Source organism: Rhinoderma darwinii, chromosome 9 (assembly GCF_050947455.1).
Source record: "Rhinoderma darwinii isolate aRhiDar2 chromosome 9, aRhiDar2.hap1, whole genome shotgun sequence".
Lineage (NCBI taxonomy): Eukaryota > Metazoa > Chordata > Amphibia > Anura > Rhinodermatidae > Rhinoderma > Rhinoderma darwinii.
Window position 1 is genome coordinate 73371335 of NC_134695.1, and position 20339 is coordinate 73391673.

Genomic DNA, 20339 nt, shown 5'->3' on the forward strand with positions numbered 1-20339 from the left:
CATTGATCCCCGCCAAAACAATGGAACCCTTACACAATGGTGACGAACGGAAACCATTTGCACCAGATCTGTCACCATTGAAATCAATGGTGATGCAAACGGAAACCTATGGTTTCCGTTTGGATTCCGTTCATGGGTTCCCCCGACGGAAAGGTCCGATGGAACGCCAGAACAGAGTCCCAACGCAGATGTAAACAAAGCCTTAGCTCACAGAGGATTGTCTAGACTAGATACAACTGCTTGTTATCAGTGAATGGTAACATTTTTGTTTACATTTAGAGGCTCAAAACCAGTCCTGCTGACACAGCTGATGGGTTTGTTACAATGTATCAGTGCAGTTAAGAATTGTTAGCCTGGAGTCCAGGGCAGGAGAGAGATTTGTGCTGCTGCTGTATTTAGCTCACAGAGGAGCCTTCCAGCCTCTGGACGGTTAATAATAGGAGTTTATGCAGATTAATGGAGTCAGTGTGTCAGGAATCATTAGCCTGTATATTGCTTGCAAAAACATTATTACTTTATATCAGTATATATTCCCCAAAGAACTTGAATGGAACAAAATGGAGCCTGAAACAGGAACACGCCTATGGAGACACCGCCCCTGGACTGCAAGAGCAGTCTACAGATTAACTCACAGCTAAATAGAGCCAATAGGGCTTAAGCACATCCCTAGGGAGGAGATTTGTAAAGTCTTTGTTCAATAAAGTTTAATCTTACTTCCTGTTTCACTGAGGGAGGATGTGTACCAACTTGTTTGCCTGGTATATTTCTTCCATGCATGCACTCAGTTTCCAATTTACAGAGGTGGCTATTCGGTGTGAAATAACAGGGAGAAGGAAGTGACCCTGACAATTGGCATCCAAAACGTGGGGCCACACTCGAGGAGATCTCGGAATCCGGACAACCGACAATCACAGGGTGAAACAGAGGACCCGGGACTGCCTACTGAAGGAGCCTGATCACCTCCACAATAACACGGTAAGTCTGTTGATTTTATAAATCTTCGACTTATCTGTGTTGGTGGACGGTCTTGTGGTAGTCTGTAGAACCCTGGTCGATTGCCTCGATTAGCTCAGGCGACAGGAGCGACATCCCCGCTGTGTGGTCATGAACCTGTAAGAAATTAGTCGCGCCCGACTAACCATCCTCTGGGTAATTAGGGACTAGATAGACAATATAACCTGTCTTATACAGGTGCACGCGGGGTGTAAACACTGATAAGTCGTGGGACAGGCGAACACGGGGTGTAAACACTGAAAAGTCGGGGGACAGGCGCACGCGGGGTGTAAACACTGATAAGTCGTGTGATAAGTGGTAGGTAATATGTTGGCCAGACCACGGTGAAACCGGTCACCAGAGGGTTGCAGACCAAAAGTTGTTATATAAATTACGTGAAGGATATAGAAGGTTAGAATGGATGGTTTACGGTCCATATTCAAATCATCAGGATCACCCGTACCCGGACGATCCTATTCGTATGATTTGGTAAAGCGAAGGGAAGGGAAACAGTATGTGAGTAAAACGAAGAAATTGATGGAAGTTTGTGGGATGCATAGAGGAGGGTGGCTACAAGCCGGAGACTGGGCAAAAGGTATTCGAGAGAACAAAGGGAAGTTGGAAATAAGAAAGGCATTGTATTATGTTATATGTATTATAAACCACAGGACAGGACCAACCACCGCCATATAATGGCAGCAGTCCCTCATGTTGGGTGTGTCCTCATTATGGGCAGCAAAACCCCCTCACAGCTGAGCAATGTGTTCCTGTGGGAGAGGCCGCCCCCACCCCCTGATGAGGTCACACCCGGCCCAACCAAATCAGTATGAAATGGTAGCCTTGTTAATTTTGTCATTTCCCTCAGTAAAGAGTTGACAGTAAGTGACAGTGCGACAATTATTACCGTTTATAAAAATGTAGACTGGATTAATTATATATATTGCAACCTGCAGCGGTTTGTAAATTATACCCGAGATGCTTTACAAGGGTTAGCCGACCCACTAGGGCCCACCTCAACTGTGCCCACTATGTTTACACAAATAGACAAGGTGACACCGACAGTCCCTTTAAAGACAACCATCCTGTATCCTGAGGAGAATTGGGAAAGTTAGGACCACTCCAAAACCTTGTAAGTCCAGGTACAAAGGGAGGTCACTCATAAGGAGTAGCTCGTCTCAAGCTGGTGAAGAAATCCAAAACCTCTACCCGCCTGGTTCAAGTGGTCAGTAGCAGGTTGCTAGGCAAGATAGAGTAATAATATTTTTAGGGGGGACTGTCAGAGATCATTAGCCTGTATATTGCTTGCAAAAACATTATTACTTTATATCAGTATATATTCCCCAAAGAACTTGAATGGAACAAAATGGAGCCTGAAACAGGAACACGCCTATGGAGACACCGCCCCAGGACTGCAAGAGGAGTGTACAGAAGAACTCACAGCTGAATAGAGCCAATAGGGCTTAAGCACATCCCACATCTCTAGGGAGATTTGTAAATTCTTTGTTCAATAAAGTTTAATCTTACTTCCTGCTTCACTGAGGGAGGATGTGTACCAACTTGTCTGCCTGGTATATTTCTTCCATGCATGCACTCAGTTTCCAATTTACAGAGGTGGCTATTTGGTGTGAAATAACAGGGAGAAGGAAGTGACCCTGACAAGTGCAGTACTGACATTAGTACATTTCCACGCAGATTAAAATATTTTGTGTGACACGTTGTTCTTCACCAAGTGCAGCTTCGCTCTCCGGGTAAGGCCCCATGGGTCGCCATTGATGTGGTCGAAAACGGCAAAATGCTGTTTGCTGCAGTATTCAAATTGCTTGGTAACGGCTGCGCTGTATTGTGGGTTACACTTCTGCGGCCGTAAGGGTCTATTTTTTAATGGCCGCACGTTTTTGCAGGTAAACAGCAGTTTTACTCACAACACTGAGTGGAAAGCAATTTGAAAACCGCGCTGAACAGCATACCGGAGCAGTTTTCGGCCACTTTGCAACTGTGTCAATGTCGCCCCGTGGAGCCTTTGGGCGAATTCACACGGCGCAGCAGATTTTGTTGTAGAAATCCTGGCACCTGCTGCAGAAACGACCCATTCAGATGAGTAGAACTGATTTCCAGTCAAAGAAATTTCTGCAACAAAATCTGCGCGTGTGAATGCACCCTTAGGGTATATTCACACGGCAACGCCAATTACGTCTGAAATTACGTAGCTGTTTTCATGCAAAAACAGCTCCTGAATTTCAGACGTTTTGACAAGTGCACGCGTTTTACCTCCGTAAATAGGGCGTGTGAACATACCCTTACACTTACAACCAATTAAAGGGCAACTCACCCAAAATCCATCATTCTCCTTTTATTTCCTCATTTCAGTAGCTCATTTACATTTCAATGAGAATTTCCCAGCAGATCTGCTGATAAACATCGATTATGCTGCTCCGTTTTTTAGAACCCTTCTTTTTTTCATGAAAAATGACTGAAATGTTGTCACAGCCCCGCCCCCATTGTTAGCGCTGCTGAATATTTTTTCTCATGTACATTTCAATGTCATTTTATATATAATAATGAGAATCATCCAGATACATTGCTTTACTTATCTAGTTCTGATTTTGACTCTCATCGTATTCTATAATGTAGTTACCCCCAGAGCTGCATTCAGAATTCAGCCTATTTCCAGGTATTTCTTAGGCTGTTGTACAGGATTAGCAAAACATGGCAGCTTTCTTCCAAAAACAGAGCGTCTGGTATTGCAGATCAGCTTCATTCACTTCAATTGAGCTGAACTGCAATACCAGGTACAACCTGTGAACAGGTCTGGTGCTGTTTCTGAAAGAAAGCAGACGCTTCTCTCCAATCCTATTCAACCCCTCTAAATTAGTCACATCTCCCTGCTGCTTCAAGGACGGTACAATACAAGTTCTTCCAAGGTGCTATGTTGGTAGTGTCATATTTACACCAGGCATTGTACTGTAATGTAGAAAACGGGGGGGAAATACCCACAATGCATTGCTTCCTAGTGCCCTATATGGGAGCTCTGCTAAGCCATTAGGGACAATTCTGTCAGCACAATGCTGATGGCTTCTGACAATATTGTAAATGCAGCTCTGGATGTGACTAGAGCATAGAGCAATCTTTTCTAACATCTTTGAGGGTGGGATGTACTGATATCTGGAAGGCTTACAGCACCATAGAGAAAATCCATCAGTATTATACAAAAGCCAAACTCTAGATTCTTTCCATCTCACGGTCATTTTCTTGATTATATTTGCAGATTGAGTTGCTTCTTGGAAACTTTGAGGCATAAATATAAAAACATAAAGGGTCGCGATTCTGCTGCGTAGAACAAGAAATATCTACATTTTCCGTGAAGATCTGGAGTCAGCCTTTCTGCGCTGATTGATGCCGCCGTATAATAAACTCCTACAACGTCCATGGGTTGCGGCGTCTCCGGGTTCTCATATTTTAATATATTATTGAATGTCTGGTTAAGGTGCCTGTCAGGACGTGCGCTGAACCAGGAGTAATTGAGCTCAGAGCGCGTGGAATGGTAAGTGCTGTAATATTTACACAGGGCAGTAAATCCAATAACCTAAGAATCAGGAGAACCCGGCTGCACTGAACTGGAGACTGATAAAGGTGCCAAAATCCATCACACAGGTTAACCAATCAGAGGCCCCAGAAGCAGCGGTCTACCTGCACTTTTTAGTGTCGTTTCTATTACTTTCTTCCATTATATAAAGGAATACATGAAGGTCATAGGAGGATCATGGGCTTAACAGAATAGCTCAGAAATAGGAGCTATACAGGGGGTGAATGACACCACTATACAGAGAACAATTCATATTGCCATACAGTGCCAAAATAAAACCAACAAGGCCCAAATAATACCGTCATATAGAACTAAAATAAAACCACGGTACAAAGCCCGATCCATACTGACATACAGTGCCAAAATAATACCACCATACAAAGGCCAATTTATACTGCCATACAGTGCCAAAATAAAACCAACAAGGCCTACATAATACCGCCATACAGAACCAAAATAATACCACTATAGAAACCCAAAATAATACCACCATACAAAGACCAATTTATACTGCCATACAGTGCCAAAACAAAACCAACAAGGCCTACATAATACCGCCATACAGAACCAAAATAATACCACTATACAAAGACCAATTCATACTGCCATACACTGCCCTAATAAAACCAACAAGGCCCAAATAATACCGCCATACAAAGACCAATTCATACTGCCATACAGTGCCCAAATAAAACCAACAAGACCGAAATAATACCACCATACAAAAACCCAATAATACTACCATACAAAGCTCAATTTACACTGCCACACAGTGCTCAATCAATACCTCCATTAGGTGTCCAATTAATAGCACTATACAAAGTCCAATTAGTACTGCCATACAGTGTCCAATTAATACAACTAAATTGTGCATATTTGAAGCCAACATTGCCTACATAATACCACCATAGAGAACCAAAATAATGCTACCATACAGAGCTCAATTAATACTGATTGCAATGCCCAAATAAAACCAACAGAGCCCAAATAATACCTCCATAGAGGACATAAATAATACTGATATAGTGTCCAAATAATTCCACCCTACAGGATATAAATAATACTGCCATACAGTGTCCAAATAATTCCACCCTACAGGACATAACTAATACTGCCATACAGTGTCCAAATAATTCCACCATACAGTGCCCAATTACTAATGCCATAGTGTGCCCAAATAAAACCAACAGAGCCCAACTAATACCTTCATACAGTGCCCACATAATACTTTAATAAGGTGTCCAAATAATATCACCAACATAGCCTAAATATGTGCCTAAAAAATGCCTCCACACAGTGGTCAAATAATACTGCCATACAGAGCCCAAGTAAAACCGCCAACAATAGGAGAATCATTCTGTTTCATTAAAAATCTCAAACTTGGTTCAGTCAGTCAATATACGGTGACAGTCTCGCTTTCTGGTTGCTGTAAAACAGTTTGATGATTGATACGCTGTAATTTTCTTTTAATTATTGCTGTGTTTTGTAATGGACGATTACTATTCACTTTTGTTTTGTCTTAATGGAAGGCGGCCTCTTTCTCAACTGTAGCAGATCAATTGCCTTCCATTAGTGAAATGATGTAAAGCAAGACCTTCCGATTCCAGCCTATGAGACACATTTGCCGAAAAATGTAAGAGCCCTTTAAAAATTAAAGTGATAGTGTCACATTAAAATATATAAAACAAGTTTAGTCACTCACAGTCCTGTTACGAAGTTCCTTTTTTATATTATAAGACGGGTCATTACCCATAATGCTCGGCTGTAGTGAATGCCATGTGACTCACAGGCATCTGCAGATGAAAAGGATTGAATCCCGCATTTAAAGCTTAATTATCTGCAATCAATTTGTTAAGTTTGTTTCTATATTTGAATGGAGGAGAATGACAAATCTCTGCGCTCGTGCCGTAGATCCGCCGCCGAAAATAGTCCTCCGCTCACCGCGCTTAAATAAACCGTTACTTTATTGTTGTAATAATTCCACACAATGGCTTCTTCCTTTATTTCACATTTAATAGAAAGTGACATAAACAGGAATGATGCCGGCGAACAGCGGGATCCGTAAACCTACTTTAGAGAGGGCGCGGGCATCAATTGTGGAGGAAGATGCCAATTATACCCGGTGTAATTAGCAGATCAAACAACGACTTTATTAGATGGCAAATAAAAGCGTTAATGTTGGCGTTACCGGAGGGGCGCTCTGCAGAAGGCGCGCGTCAGATCAGAAATACAATAAAAGACAATTTCGATGTAAATCCTGGATCGTAGATTTTTATTATTTTAATAAATTTGCAATGTGAGAAGAACGTAATGTGACTGGTGAGAGTTCTCGCGTCCTCGGGCAGCAAAAGATTGAAAACAACTTTGAGATTTCATTAATCCGAGGAAAGAAGACGCGATATTGCGGCATTAATCCCCCCAGAAAAATTATTTTTCATCGTGTTCCTTGTAATCATTTTGTTTGTCTTAAATCTATTCAGAAAATGAATTTGGAAACCGGAGCTCGGCCACGATATTCCCTTTTATGCGCAGCGTTTCAGGTCATACGCCAAACTTATGTATACTGCGCTGTAACCCTTCATTTAATGTAGTTAGGCCTCTACACTATATATATATTTATGCTGCAGGTATTATATTGATGATCTTTTCCAGCTCTAAAACACCCAAATAGAACGCTCACACTTTAACACCATTTTGTTTTTTAAATCTAGATATAAATTGAAACAGAGTTTTGGATCTAACGCAGATGTCAGATACAAAGCTCCAAATCCCCTGCATAGACATAGACTAAATGATCAAATTCTGTCCTCCTGCAGCCACCACTAGGGGGAGCTCAGGAGCTTTCAGCATACTGATCATACGTTGAACTCAATAATGACACAGTATGCAGTGAGCTCCCCCTAGTGGTGGCTGTAAAGAAACAGAACTTTATGTAACTTAATGTTGTGCCCAGGGTCACTTGTACGAGCGCTGCTCCCCCTTCATTTCCTTTACCGCTCACACTGTGAATCGCCGACACTTGTTTCGGCAGTTCACAGTATTACAGCCGTCTCCTATTGAAGTGAATACTGTAATAGTGTGAACCGCCGCTACAAGCACTCGCTTGTTATTCATGATCGGAGAAGATATAGGCGCTCCCCAGCAGATTGCGATGTATACCATGTGACTATCATCAGTAAAGCTTCACTGTTATTTATGCAATTAGGATTATGATATTATTGCTCGGTGCAAATGGTCACGTTACGTGCAGTGAAGTCGCCGTCTTCCCACACTCTGACATATAAGATTTATAGACACTATCCTTGTCTAGAATAATAAAGAGGATTTATCATATCTTGTATCTAATATAATTGAATATACATTGTTATAGATATCTTCCTGATGATGAAAATAAGTCATCTGACATTTCTGCAGGATAATTCCATTTGATGCTGCTGCTTGCAGTACCACTTTTCACCACAGCTAGTAGAAAAAAAAAACTTAGAATCCAATGCAACAGCGCCCCCAGCTTTGATATAACTATGATCAGGTTCAATCAAAACACTGAAAACTCCAAATTGAGACCAATGTCTATGATATTGCTGGGCCAGACTTGTGCTGACGTCCCCCTGCTCCGGGTTCCTGCATAGATTGAGTGCTCAGGTAGCTGGGCAGTGCCTAAAGGACTAACAACTGAGGGCGCGGGCAAAAGTCAAGAATTGATTTTCTTTAATGTGACCATATCATAATGACTTATAATATATTTCTACTCCATGTTCACAGCACGAGGGAGTATGATAAACCCGGAACTGAAGATGGCAGTGACATCATCAACCTCCCCAGATAACCCCGCCTCCTCACTCTGCTCTGTCTCTCCTTTGTTAGGCCTTATTCACACGACAGTGAAAAAAAATGTCCATTTAAAACTGATCAACTGTCAGTTTTTCATGGCCATTTTGCATCAGTGTGTCTCTAAATTTTCATCCGTTTCAAGTCCGTCTGTCCGTTTTTAATGGCCATTTGACATCCATTTTGCATCAGTTTTTCATGGCCGTTAAAAAAACTAATGAATTTCATTGGTCAGGCTTTTTTTGTCCCAACCCCCTGAAAACAACCAAAGGAAGGTCACATGTTCACCTAGCCACTATTTACAGCCTCCCTGTATATGATGGCACACGCCCCCTGTATATGATGCCACACACCCCCTGTATATGATGCCACACGCCCCCTGTATATGATACCACACACCTCCCTGTATATGATGCCACACACCTCCCTGTATATGATGCCACACGCCCCCTGTATATGATGCCACACGCCTCCCTGTATATGATGCCACACACCTCCCTGTATATGATACCACACACCTCCCTGTATATGATGCCACACACCTCCCTGTATATGATGCCACACGCCCCCTGTATATGATGCCACACGCCTCCCTGTATATGATGCCACACACCTCCCTGTATATGATGCCACACACCTCCCTGTATATGATGCCACACACCTCCCTGTATATGATGCCACACGCCCCCTGTATATGATGCCACACGCCTCCCTGTATATGATGCCACACACCTCCCTGTATATGATGCCACACGCCCCCTGTATATGATGCCACACGCCTCCCTGTATATGATGCCACACGCCCCCTGTATATGATGCCACACGCCTCCCTGTATATGATGCCACACGCCTCCCTGTATATGATGCCACACGCCCCCTGTATATGATGCCACACACCTCCCTGTATATGATGCCACACGCCCCCTGTATATGATGCCACACGCCTCCCTGTATATGATGCCACACACCTCCCTGTATATGATGCCACACACCTCCCTGTATATGATGCCACACACCTCCCTGTATATGATGCCACACACCTCCCTGTATATGATGCCACACACCTCCCTGTATATGATGCCACACACCTCCCTGTATATGATGCCACACACCTCCCTGTATATGATGCCACACAGATCCCTGTATATGATGCCACACACCTCCCTGTATATGATGCCACACAGCCTTCTTGTATATGCCACACGCCTCCATGTATATGATGCCACACACCTCCCTGTATATGATGCCACACCAGCCTCCCTGTACATGATGCCACACCAGCCTCCCTGTAGATGCCACACCAGCCTCCCTGTAGATGCCACACCAGCCTCCCTGTAGATGCCACACCAGCCTCCCTGTAGATGCCACACCAGCCTCCCTGTAGATGCCACACCAGCCTCCCTGTAGATGCCACACCAGCCTCCCTGTAGATGCCACACCAGCCTCCCTGTAGATGCCACACCAGCCTCCCTGTAGATGCCACACCAGCCTCCCTGTAGATTGTGCCACATACTCACGAGAGCAGCGCCGTCTCTCCTCTTCTTCACTTGTGGTCACTCGTCTGCACGGGATCTGGCAAGGCAGCGCGACGGGGCGATGACGTCATCGAGGCGCCTTCAAACCCATGAAGACGAGTGACCACACGTGAAGAAGCGCCGCAAACGTGAGTATGCCAACGATAGCCAGCAAGGGAACTAGTAGTTCCCTTGCCAGTCCCCATGTAACAGATCCGTTTTTAACGGTTGTTACATGTATTGACAGCCGTTAAAAACGGATCCATTGACTTCTATGGGGGCCGTCAGGCCGTTAAAACGGCCAAAAATAGGACATGTCCTATTTTTTGACGGCCATTATTCACGGGCCGTTAAAAAAACGGCCGTGTGAATGCACCCATAGAATATCATTGTTCTGAAAACGGCCATGTGAAAGCCGTTAAAAGGACGGCCATCACATGGCCGTTTTTCACTGTCGTGTGAATGAAGCCTTACTGTCACTGTGAAAGCTGCTTATCTTGGCTCAGGCATTTCAATAGATCTGTCATTAATCCTCCGCCTACTAGTAACAAAGAGATGCAGTGTATATTGTTATGCTGCCCACTAGTGGCCAAAGTGTCAGCTGCAGAATTTAGTTTTACTTGGCATGAAAAAATGAAAAGTAAACACTGTGAAGTGTAATAAAAAAAATATATATATATATATAGTCCCAAAAAAGATAGTACCTCTGAATTTAATTGCAAAACTATTACAATTATGGCTAGAGAGTTTTGACGTGTAATAAATCAGAATGGACGGCTGTCCGTGGTGCTGAAATGATGGAGTCCTGCAAATATGAGGTTACTGGAAGAAATAAGTATTAAACCATTGAACATTTTATGTAACTTTTCTGAGTGACATTGTTGGTAATTATAGAATACACATCCCATATTACTATTCATGAATAGAATGTCAGAACTACAGTAAAGACTGACACGTAGAGCCGTAGGAAATAAATATTTGTTGTGTGAGTCTATGGAGAGCTGGGTGACCACTCCTGGCAGCACTGTAATGGCGGCTATTTGTGGTTGTCACTCGGCATTTGTTATCTGTGCAGGAAAGTAAGCAGAAATATCACCTTATATCGCGCACAATCCAGCCTTCCTATGGCCTAGTGCAACCTGGAGCTTCCAAGGTATTGCAAAACTACAACTCTCAGCATCCCCTGACAGCCCGCAGCTCATGCTGGGTACAGGGCTTGCAGTAGGTCGGTGCCCTGTACCTTTTATTAACGCCCCTGTTATAGTGCTCAAATAATACAACCATACGCCATGAGGTGCCAATGAATAAACTAGGGAATATAGCTGAAAGTGTAAGATCTGAGGTGCCAGCTCCAGGTGCCCAGGCTATCAGGGTCAGGGTGCCACCTTCAGTAGTGACAGGTCGCTCCGGCTGGGAGTTGTAGTTTTAAAGGCTGGTGATTACTGTCCTGGTGGATTCTTTTGGCTTTAGTCTCATTAATCTTAGTTCAGCCCATTAATTGGCCGCCATCATTACAGAAGGGGTTAATCAGTTAAGCGCAGAACGTAACTCAGGCCAAGTCTTCCGGATGATTTCTCTTTCATTAATTTGCTTTAATGTAGAAAATGTTCTGTGATTTGGGAACATGAAATAAAAATAAAAAAATCTTTCCTTCCGCAAATAAATAACTAAATTAAAAAAAATTCCAACTCATTTTGCATCTCATTTGCATATATTTACATATATTTATAGATAGCCTTCCCAAAATCTACCTGATCTCTCAGCCCCTGAGTCGTCCTTCTGTGTGAAGACTTTTAATATTCGATGATCACTAATGGTGGCCATTGCAGTGCCAGTAAGGGTTGTTATCCAACTTTCCACAGACCCTGAAAGACATATAAACATGCATTGTCATGCAGAATTACATCCCCACCTCCCCCCTCTACTTCTGCTCTGCCTATGTGTCAGTATGCACTGTAGGGCTGGAATTGTATTCACAAAACAAAGTGCTATGAGTAGGAGGATGCAGCAGTTTTTGCTATTGAAGAGGCAGTGGATAAACATGAATCTATTTTTCACCTTTCCAAACACTTTGTATATCAATTCCTCAAAATTTTCAAGATCTCTTCTTGCTGCCAAAGAATGGGAACACGGTTTAATTCTGGGGGACTGAAATCTTTCCTGGTCATGAAAGGATCACACAGGTGAACGGCTCGTTACAAGACAGAGTCCTCATCACTGTGCCGAGCTGTGCAGCTGTGAGATCACCACATGACCAGGACAGATTTCCATCCTTGACGTTTCCCATTCAATAACAGCAAGCAGAGATTGAGAAAACGGTGAGAAATGTATACACAAAGTATATTAGATAATTGGATAACTGGTCATTATGACATAAATAAATTATTTGCTGGAACTGAAAATCGGTCACACATGGCGTAACTATTGCGGAAATTTGCAAAAAAAAAGTGTTATAAACCCCATTCCCACGCTGCAGAGATTTTTTTTTACAATTGAGGGGAAGGTTCTGCAGATTTTTTAATATATGTGGTGTATTTTTGGCACCGTATTCACCCTTTGCAGTGCATAGGAAGAAAGCTGTCAATCAGCGGGGCGTGGGCGGTCAGCTCAGAAATACGCCGGTCGTGCTGCGACTAATAAAATGTACCTTTAATAAAACCGCAACCTGTAACCTGCGGCTGGAGCCAGCACCTGTCACCGCTTCATGCTGCCCTCTCTGAGAGGTAGGTGACAGATTTGATCCATTCTATGCAGGCTGGCGCCACCTAGCGGTGGAGAATCGGGACATTCGCCTCTTCTTAGAATTACCCTGCTTTGGTCTCTGCAGACAGATCATTATGTTCCATCGCTGTGAGCGGTTTGTGATAAACCAGGCAGCAGTCAGGACGGTGTCTTGGTCATCACCATAACCGCCCCGTGCCAACCTTCCTGCCTGAAAACCCGGCGCCCAATTCATCAAGTGGCCTCGTTTTAATGAGCCCGTATATTATCCTGCTGACATAGTGGCTCTGGGCGAGTCATTTAATAATTCAGCTTCTAAATATCAACAAGCACATGGCGATAAAGGAGGGACGGATCCCTCAATCATGATCCCCCCGACCAGGAGAGCGGGGAGGTGATGGACTGACAGCGGGGAGGTGATGGACTGACAGCGAGGAGCGGGCGCTGACAAGACGTGATATACAGGAAAGTGCTGACAGCCAAGACCTGGGAAGACACAAACCTCCTCACAGCGAGAGCAGCTGCAGCCATTTCTGCTCGTATCGTAGACAATTGCTTAATAGCAATTACCTAATATATTATTATCAAGACTGGTGGGGGCTCCTGGCGAAGCGCGCATGGCGGGGTCCCCTCCGATTATTATGGAGCAGGAAAATGATGAGTTTAGTTGTACTGTCGTAATACTCCCTAAATAATCGTTACACTGCCCAAATGATCGCCCCGTGCAGTGTAAAAGGAGTGCAATATAGTGCCCACATAATAGTTCCGGACAGTACCCAAGTAACATTGCCCATATAATGCCACAACCATCACATTAATATATACATCTGAGCTGTCAGGGAGGAGGTTTAGGGTATACTGCTTTATGGGGTTTGGTGGAGGTCCCGAAATGGCAGAGGTCCCATGGCAATTGACCTTTTGCCCATGCTATAATCCGACCCTCAATAATGGGATCAGAAAAAAAAAATGATTGTACCCAGTGTTTGCCCTGGTGAATGGCGAGCAGGTAAAATACTGCCACTTACAGCAGCCTGTAGTCTGCCAGGGAACGTTAGACTCTATAAACAGCCTGCACTCTGCTGACTATAGGGCAACATCAGGATCCTCTAAATTTTGGCATGTAAATATATCCGTCTGCCTGTTTACAGGCAATCATGAACCAAACCTACATAAAGTCCTATACTCCAGTCACATCCAGAGCTGCATTCACATTTCTTTTCGTTGCTCTTTAGAATCACACAGTCATCTAACAGCTTATCTGAGTTTCTATATTGCACTGCATCCTGCTGCTTTGTATTTAGGGAGCAATATTATTATTTTTTTACATCAGACTAGTGTACAGTGCCTGGGCGTAAACCCTACATCTCCCGCAATGCACAGCAGCAGAACATGCTCTGTAATACATATCCCACAATGCACAGCAGGAGATCATGCTCTGTGTGGGCACTCAACTAGCAGTGAAATAGAAACTCCTACAACCAAAGAGTAAACAAAAATACAGCATATTTTTTTAATGCAGCTTTGGACGTGATTGGAGTATAACATGAATGTAACTGAAGGCAAGTAAAGTCAAGTTATTATGTTGGGATGATCAAAGTTTTAATCCTAGAGTGTGATCTCACCAGTATAAATGATGCTGACATTTGTCTTAATTACAGCTAATTAATTAATTGGCTTAAAGGTAAACTAAAGGACTTGAAACACGAGGTGCGATCGCTTCACAGCCGCCGCTCTCAATGCTTCCATTACCATCTGCTTCTGGATGAATATCGTAGCGTAATTGCGGGTCCTTATCTTCCGTTCCCTGCAGCGATCATTCCAGCCCATATACAATGTTTACCGGAACGTTCCGTGACAAGTGTCATTGTAGCTTATTAGAGACCCCGTAGTGCGATAAACATGACGCACCGGGCCGCAAACTCATTATTGTCACGTACACGAGATAAACACAATGGAGAAGGTGCCGCTAAAAGCGGATTAGCGTAACCATAATTTTAAGAAAATTGGCGCAGTCATTGCGCTTAGAATAAGACATGATTCAGGAAAAAACAGCACCGTAATTTCAGCCGTAATGGCATGTTGAGGCGCTTTTTGCTGCGTCCATTACGGACGTTAAATGGAGCTGTTTTTCTATGGAGTCCATGGAAAACGGCTCCAATTACGTCTGAAGAAGTGACAGGCACTTCTTTGACGCAGGTGTATTTTTTTACGCCCCGCCTTTTGACAGCGGGGCGTAAAAAAAATGACCGTCGGAACAGAACATCGTAAGACCCATTCTAATGAATGGGCAGATGTTTGCCAACGCTATCGAGCTGCATTTTCGGACGTAAATCGAGGTGTAAAATGCCAGAATTACGTCCGTAAATAAGCTGTGTGAACATACCCTTACTGACGCGACCACGCCAAACGAAGAGCCTCACATATCAATCCGCACACAGTAAAAAAAGGACATTATGGCTCACAAGCTGCTCATATGTACACAGCTCAGTGACATTGCCTCTGGGTAAAGGACGGTAAACGAGCAAAGCCGAGGGTGGGGGAGGGATAAATAGAGCCCGGTTATGTCAGTGAATTCTAAGCGCTGGGTTATTGAAGCTGCCGTTCTGCTCCACTTTATCTCTATCTTATCCCAAACGTCTATCAACGATTTACAATTAATCTTCATAAACAGCAGAGTCACTGTGTACTCTAGAGCTGCACTCACTATTCTGCTGGTGGAGTCACTGTGTACATACATTACTTATCCTGTACTGATCCTGAGTTACATCCTGTATTATACTCCAGAGCTGCACTCACTATTCTGCTGGTGGAGTCACTGTGTACATACATTACATTACTTATCCTGTACTGATCCTGAGTTACATCCTGTATTATACTCCAGAGCTGCACTCACTATTCTGCTGGTGGAGTCACTGTGTACATATATTACATCACTTATCCTGTACTGATCCTGAGTTACATCCTGTATTATACTCCAGAGCTGCACTCACTATTCTGCTGGTGGAGTCACTGTGTACATATATTACATTACTTATCCTGTACTGATCCTGAGTTATATCCTGTATTATACTCCAGAGCTGCACTCACTATACTGCTGATGGAGTCACTGTTTACATACATTACATTACTTATCCTGTACTGATCCTGAGTTATATCCTGTATTATACTCCAGAGCTGCACTCACTATTCTGCTGGTGGAGTCACTGTGTACATATATTACATTACTTATCCTGTACTGATCCTGAGTTATATCCTGTATTATACTCCAGAGCTACACTCACTATTCTGCTGGTGGAGTCACAGTGCACATATATTACATTACTTATCCTGTACTGATCCTGAGTTATATCCTGTATTATACTCCAGAGCTGCACTCACTATTCTGCTGGTGGAGTCACTGTGTACATACATTACTTACCCTGTACTGATCCTGAGTTACATCATGTATTATACTCCAGAGCTGCACTCACTATTCTGCTGGTGGAGTCACTGTGTACATACATTACATTACTTATCCTGTAGTGATCCTGAGTTACATCCTGTATTATACTCCAGAGCTGCACTCACTATTCTGCTGGTGGAGTCACTGTGTACATACATTACTTACCCTGTACTGATCCTGAGTTACATCATGTATTATACTCCAGAGCTGCACTCACTATTCTGCTGGTGGGTCACTGTGTACATACATTACATTACTAATCCTGTACTGATCCTGAGTTATATTCTGTATTATACTCCAGAGCTGCACCCACTATTCTGCTGGTGGAGTCACTGTGTACATACATTACATTACTTATCCTGTACTGATCCTGAGTTACATCCTGTATTATACTCCAGAGCTGCACTCACTATTCTGCTGGTGGAGTCACTGTGTACATACATTACTTACCCTGTACTGATCCTGAGTTACATCATGTATTATTCTCCAGAGCTGCACTCACTATTCCGCTGGTGGAGTCACTGTGTACATACATTACATTACTTATCCTGTACTGATCCTGAGTTACATCCTGTATTATACTCCAGAGCTGCACTCACTATTCTGCTGGTGGTGTCACTGTGTACATACATCACATTACTTATCCTGTACTGATCCGCAGTTATATCCTGTATTATACTCCAGAGCTGCACTCACTATTCTGCTGGTGGAGTCACTGTGTACATACATTACATTACTGATCCTGAGTTATATTCTGTATTACACTCCAGAGCTGCACCCACTATTGGAGGTCTTGGTCGGGGTCTTCCTGTCGGACATTTCTAGCCGTGTGACATGTCGCATTGTCTTGCTGGAAGATTCCACCTGCCGCAGGTAAGAGAGTCCGCATGTAGAGTGGACAGGATCTGCAGTGATTGATTTATACCCAGATCACTTCAGAGCCGTCCACATGGATGAGGGGCCCAGAGAATGACATGGAATAATCCCCCGACCATAACGCTCCCGCCACCGGCTCATGTTCTTCCAGCAATGGCTGCCGGGGGTTTTTTCTCTGGTGTTTCTCGCCTGACGCGCCAACGTCCATCCGTTCCATGAAGCAGAAAACGTGACTCATCGGAGAAGACGACCCTTCACCAATCATCAGGGGTCCAATTCCGATACTGCCGCGCAAATTGAAGCAGTTTTTTCCGCTGCACCTTTGTTACATAGGAGCAGTGACCTCCGTCGGCTCCGGAGTCCCATATGCAGTCGGTTCACTGTTGTATTAGACACACGTCCGGTCGCCCCCTGGTTGATTTTCACGGTGAGCTGCTCCATGTAGCGTCGTTCGCCCCTCGCGCACCTTCATAGCCGACGTTCACCTCACACATCAATGGCGCGTGGTGCTCCGCAGTTTCCATGTCAGTTATTCCCAATGGCGCTATTTGTCCACTCACGATACACTGTCACCACAGCAGCACGCGAACCGTTCACAAACTGCGCTGTGAGAAATACCGCCACCCTGGCCCAAAAGCCGATAATCCACCCCAACTCTGGTAAATCACCCGTTACCCATGACAACAACGAGTGATCTGTGATCAGACTATCGCACCCCTTATATACCCACCGGCCCCCGACACATCACTTCATGGGCTACGCGCTGCCGACGGGGAAAGTAGGAGGTGGTCATAATAACGGGACTCCACTGTGTATATATATATATATATGTGCTTATGTCCCAGTATCCGGTACGTCCCCGTGTACCCTGGTCTAATTCCACAATAGAAGCCATAATGTCCACTCACTAATTCCAGATCCCAACCATAGATCCTTTTACCCAGAATCCCTCAGAAGTTCCCGCTTTGATGGTGTCCGTTTCATCTGAGCTCAGACCTTCATGTGAAAGTAAATACTAAAAGTCTGAAGAAGTTTTGCGGATTAAATCTGCAATTCAAGACCAAATGTTCCAGCCGCAAGAACACCTGAAGGACTCCGCGCGACCTCCAAATCTCCGTCACCATATGCTTCATGATAGAAAGAGACGCCGTTCAGCAGAAATTAATAGGGTGTGAATTCCTTGTACCGTGAAGAGGTGACATCAGCAGATAAGAAATGTCCTGTAATGAGAATTGTTACCACTGACAATGCTCCCCGCGCACCCACCGGCCGGAAACTATTATATGGGGGCCATTACCTCCAATCACCAGCCTGGGAATAAGATTGTCCATGTCTAATACCTCTGAGATAGTATCACGCATGAAAGGCTTAGATACAGAGGCTCAGCAAACCGTATCACACATGATAGGATTAGATACAGCGACTCCGCAAACAGTATCACACATGATAGGATTAGATACAGGGGCTGAGCAGACCGTATCACACATGAAAGGCTTAGATACACAGCTCAGCAGACAGTATCACACATGATAGGATTAGATACACATCTCAGCAGACAGTATCACACATGAAAGGCTTAGATACACAGCTCAGCAGACAGTATCATACATAATAGGATTAGATACAGCAGCTCAGCAAACAGTATCACACATGATCGGATTAGATACAGCAGCTCAGCAGACAGTGTCACACATGATAGGATTAGATACAGCGACTCAGCAAACCGTATCACACATGATAGGATTAGATACAGTGGATGAGCAGACCGTATCACACATGATAGGATTAGATACACAGCTTAGCAGACATAATCACACATGATAGGATTAGATACACAGCTCAGCAGACAGTATCACACATGATAGGATTAGATACAGATGCTCAGTAGACAGTATCGCACATGATAGGATTAGATACACAGCTCAGCAGACAGTATCACACATGATAGGATTAGATACAGCGACTCAGCAGACAGTATCACACATGATAGGATTAGATACAGATGCTCAGCAGACAGTATCACACATGATAGGATTAGATACAGATGCTCAGCAGACAGTATCACACATGATAGGATTAGATACAGGGGCTGAGCAGACAGTATCACACATGATAGGCTTAGATACATGGCTCAGCAGATCGTATCACACATGACACATACTTTATGGACCCCCTGGTATGGTTCTATGTAGCCATGGGCAGCGGCGTAACTTGAAGCTCCTGGGCCACAATGTAAGATCTATAACGGGGCCCCCACCTAACGTACATCATTTATAATACTGGCATCTTCTTATGCGGCTGAGGGGCTTTTGGGCCCCCTCAGGCTCCAGGTGCGACTGTTACCCCTGCCCGTGGGGCACACATTCCTGTGATAACTAGTAACTGGTTCAGATATCTCCGCGGCTGCGTCTCCGGCAGGTACAGAAGATGCAGCTTTTAGTTTTGTAAGGAGTTTTGTCTCGTATTTGCAGGATGTAAAATTAGGTCAGGGCTAAATTAAATTTTTAAGCGGAATTGATGAAAAAGTTGATCTGAGAGCCCTGAAGAGATAGGAGATGGTGGAGAGCTGACAGTGAGCTGCCCGGCAGACTGCGAGCTGTCGGCAGATATCCCTCACAGCAGCCTGCGCTCCGCACACCGCCGTATTAAGGAGTTTAGCTCATTTAAATAAGAAATGAAATCCAATTTGATATTCTAATCAAGAAGAACAGCCAGAATGGAGAAGAATGGGCCCAAGTCTGCCGGGGCTTAGATTAGCGGCTCCTTGTCATGGCTCCTGCATTTATTATATACACTCGGGGCTATAAATTATATATAACACTTCTACAGATCTACACCTTTCACTTACTGCCTTATATCAGCAAGACATTGATTTAAACAACCACTGGCAAATACTCTAATCCATACTCCTTATGTGCAGTCTCTCTGCACTCCAGATTGTGCCGGTTTCGGTTTCTGGGACAGGAAGTAGCTGTCTGACAGTTATCATTGTCAGCCATATGCGTTCACATGAGGCTAAATTCTCTGTCATTCAGTCACCAATAAGCTTTTTCCATCCCCTACCCTCCCTCTCTCAGCTCAATTTGGCAACCTTTCTCACCATTTCCAAGATCTCCACTTGTTGTCAGTGTATGGTAACAATATCATTTACCTTCAGAGACTTGAAAACCCATCCAGATAATGTCCCACTTGGCGCAGTTTGTGTCAAGTGAGAGCTCTGATACAATGTAATGAACCCAAGATGTAAACAAAAATGTTTCCATTCACTGACAGCAAGCATATATCTTAAAAATTTTTAGGAATTGAAGCACAAAGTATTTTAGAAGTTGCAGAACTTTTCGTTATACACTGAATAAGCTTAATTTACCTAAGACGGGACGGG

The 20339-nt window shown here is 43.9% G+C and overlaps 1 long non-coding RNA gene across 6 annotated transcripts in view; it reads right to left on the bottom strand.

Annotated features, from left to right (window-relative positions):
• Window positions 1-20339, bottom strand: part of LOC142661000 (uncharacterized) — a 318273-nt gene that overhangs the window by 147952 nt on the left and 149982 nt on the right. For 3 of the 6 annotated variants that reach the window (XR_012850604.1, XR_012850605.1, XR_012850606.1), the window contains exons 5-6: window positions 11670-11783; window positions 10680-11527 (exon numbers count right to left, since the gene is read on the bottom strand). This is a non-coding gene — a long non-coding RNA (uncharacterized LOC142661000). Of the gene's footprint in view, window positions 1-10679; window positions 11528-11669; window positions 11784-20339 lie in introns of those variants that run through there. The other 3 variants (XR_012850608.1, XR_012850609.1, XR_012850607.1) reach the window with 1 other exon arrangement.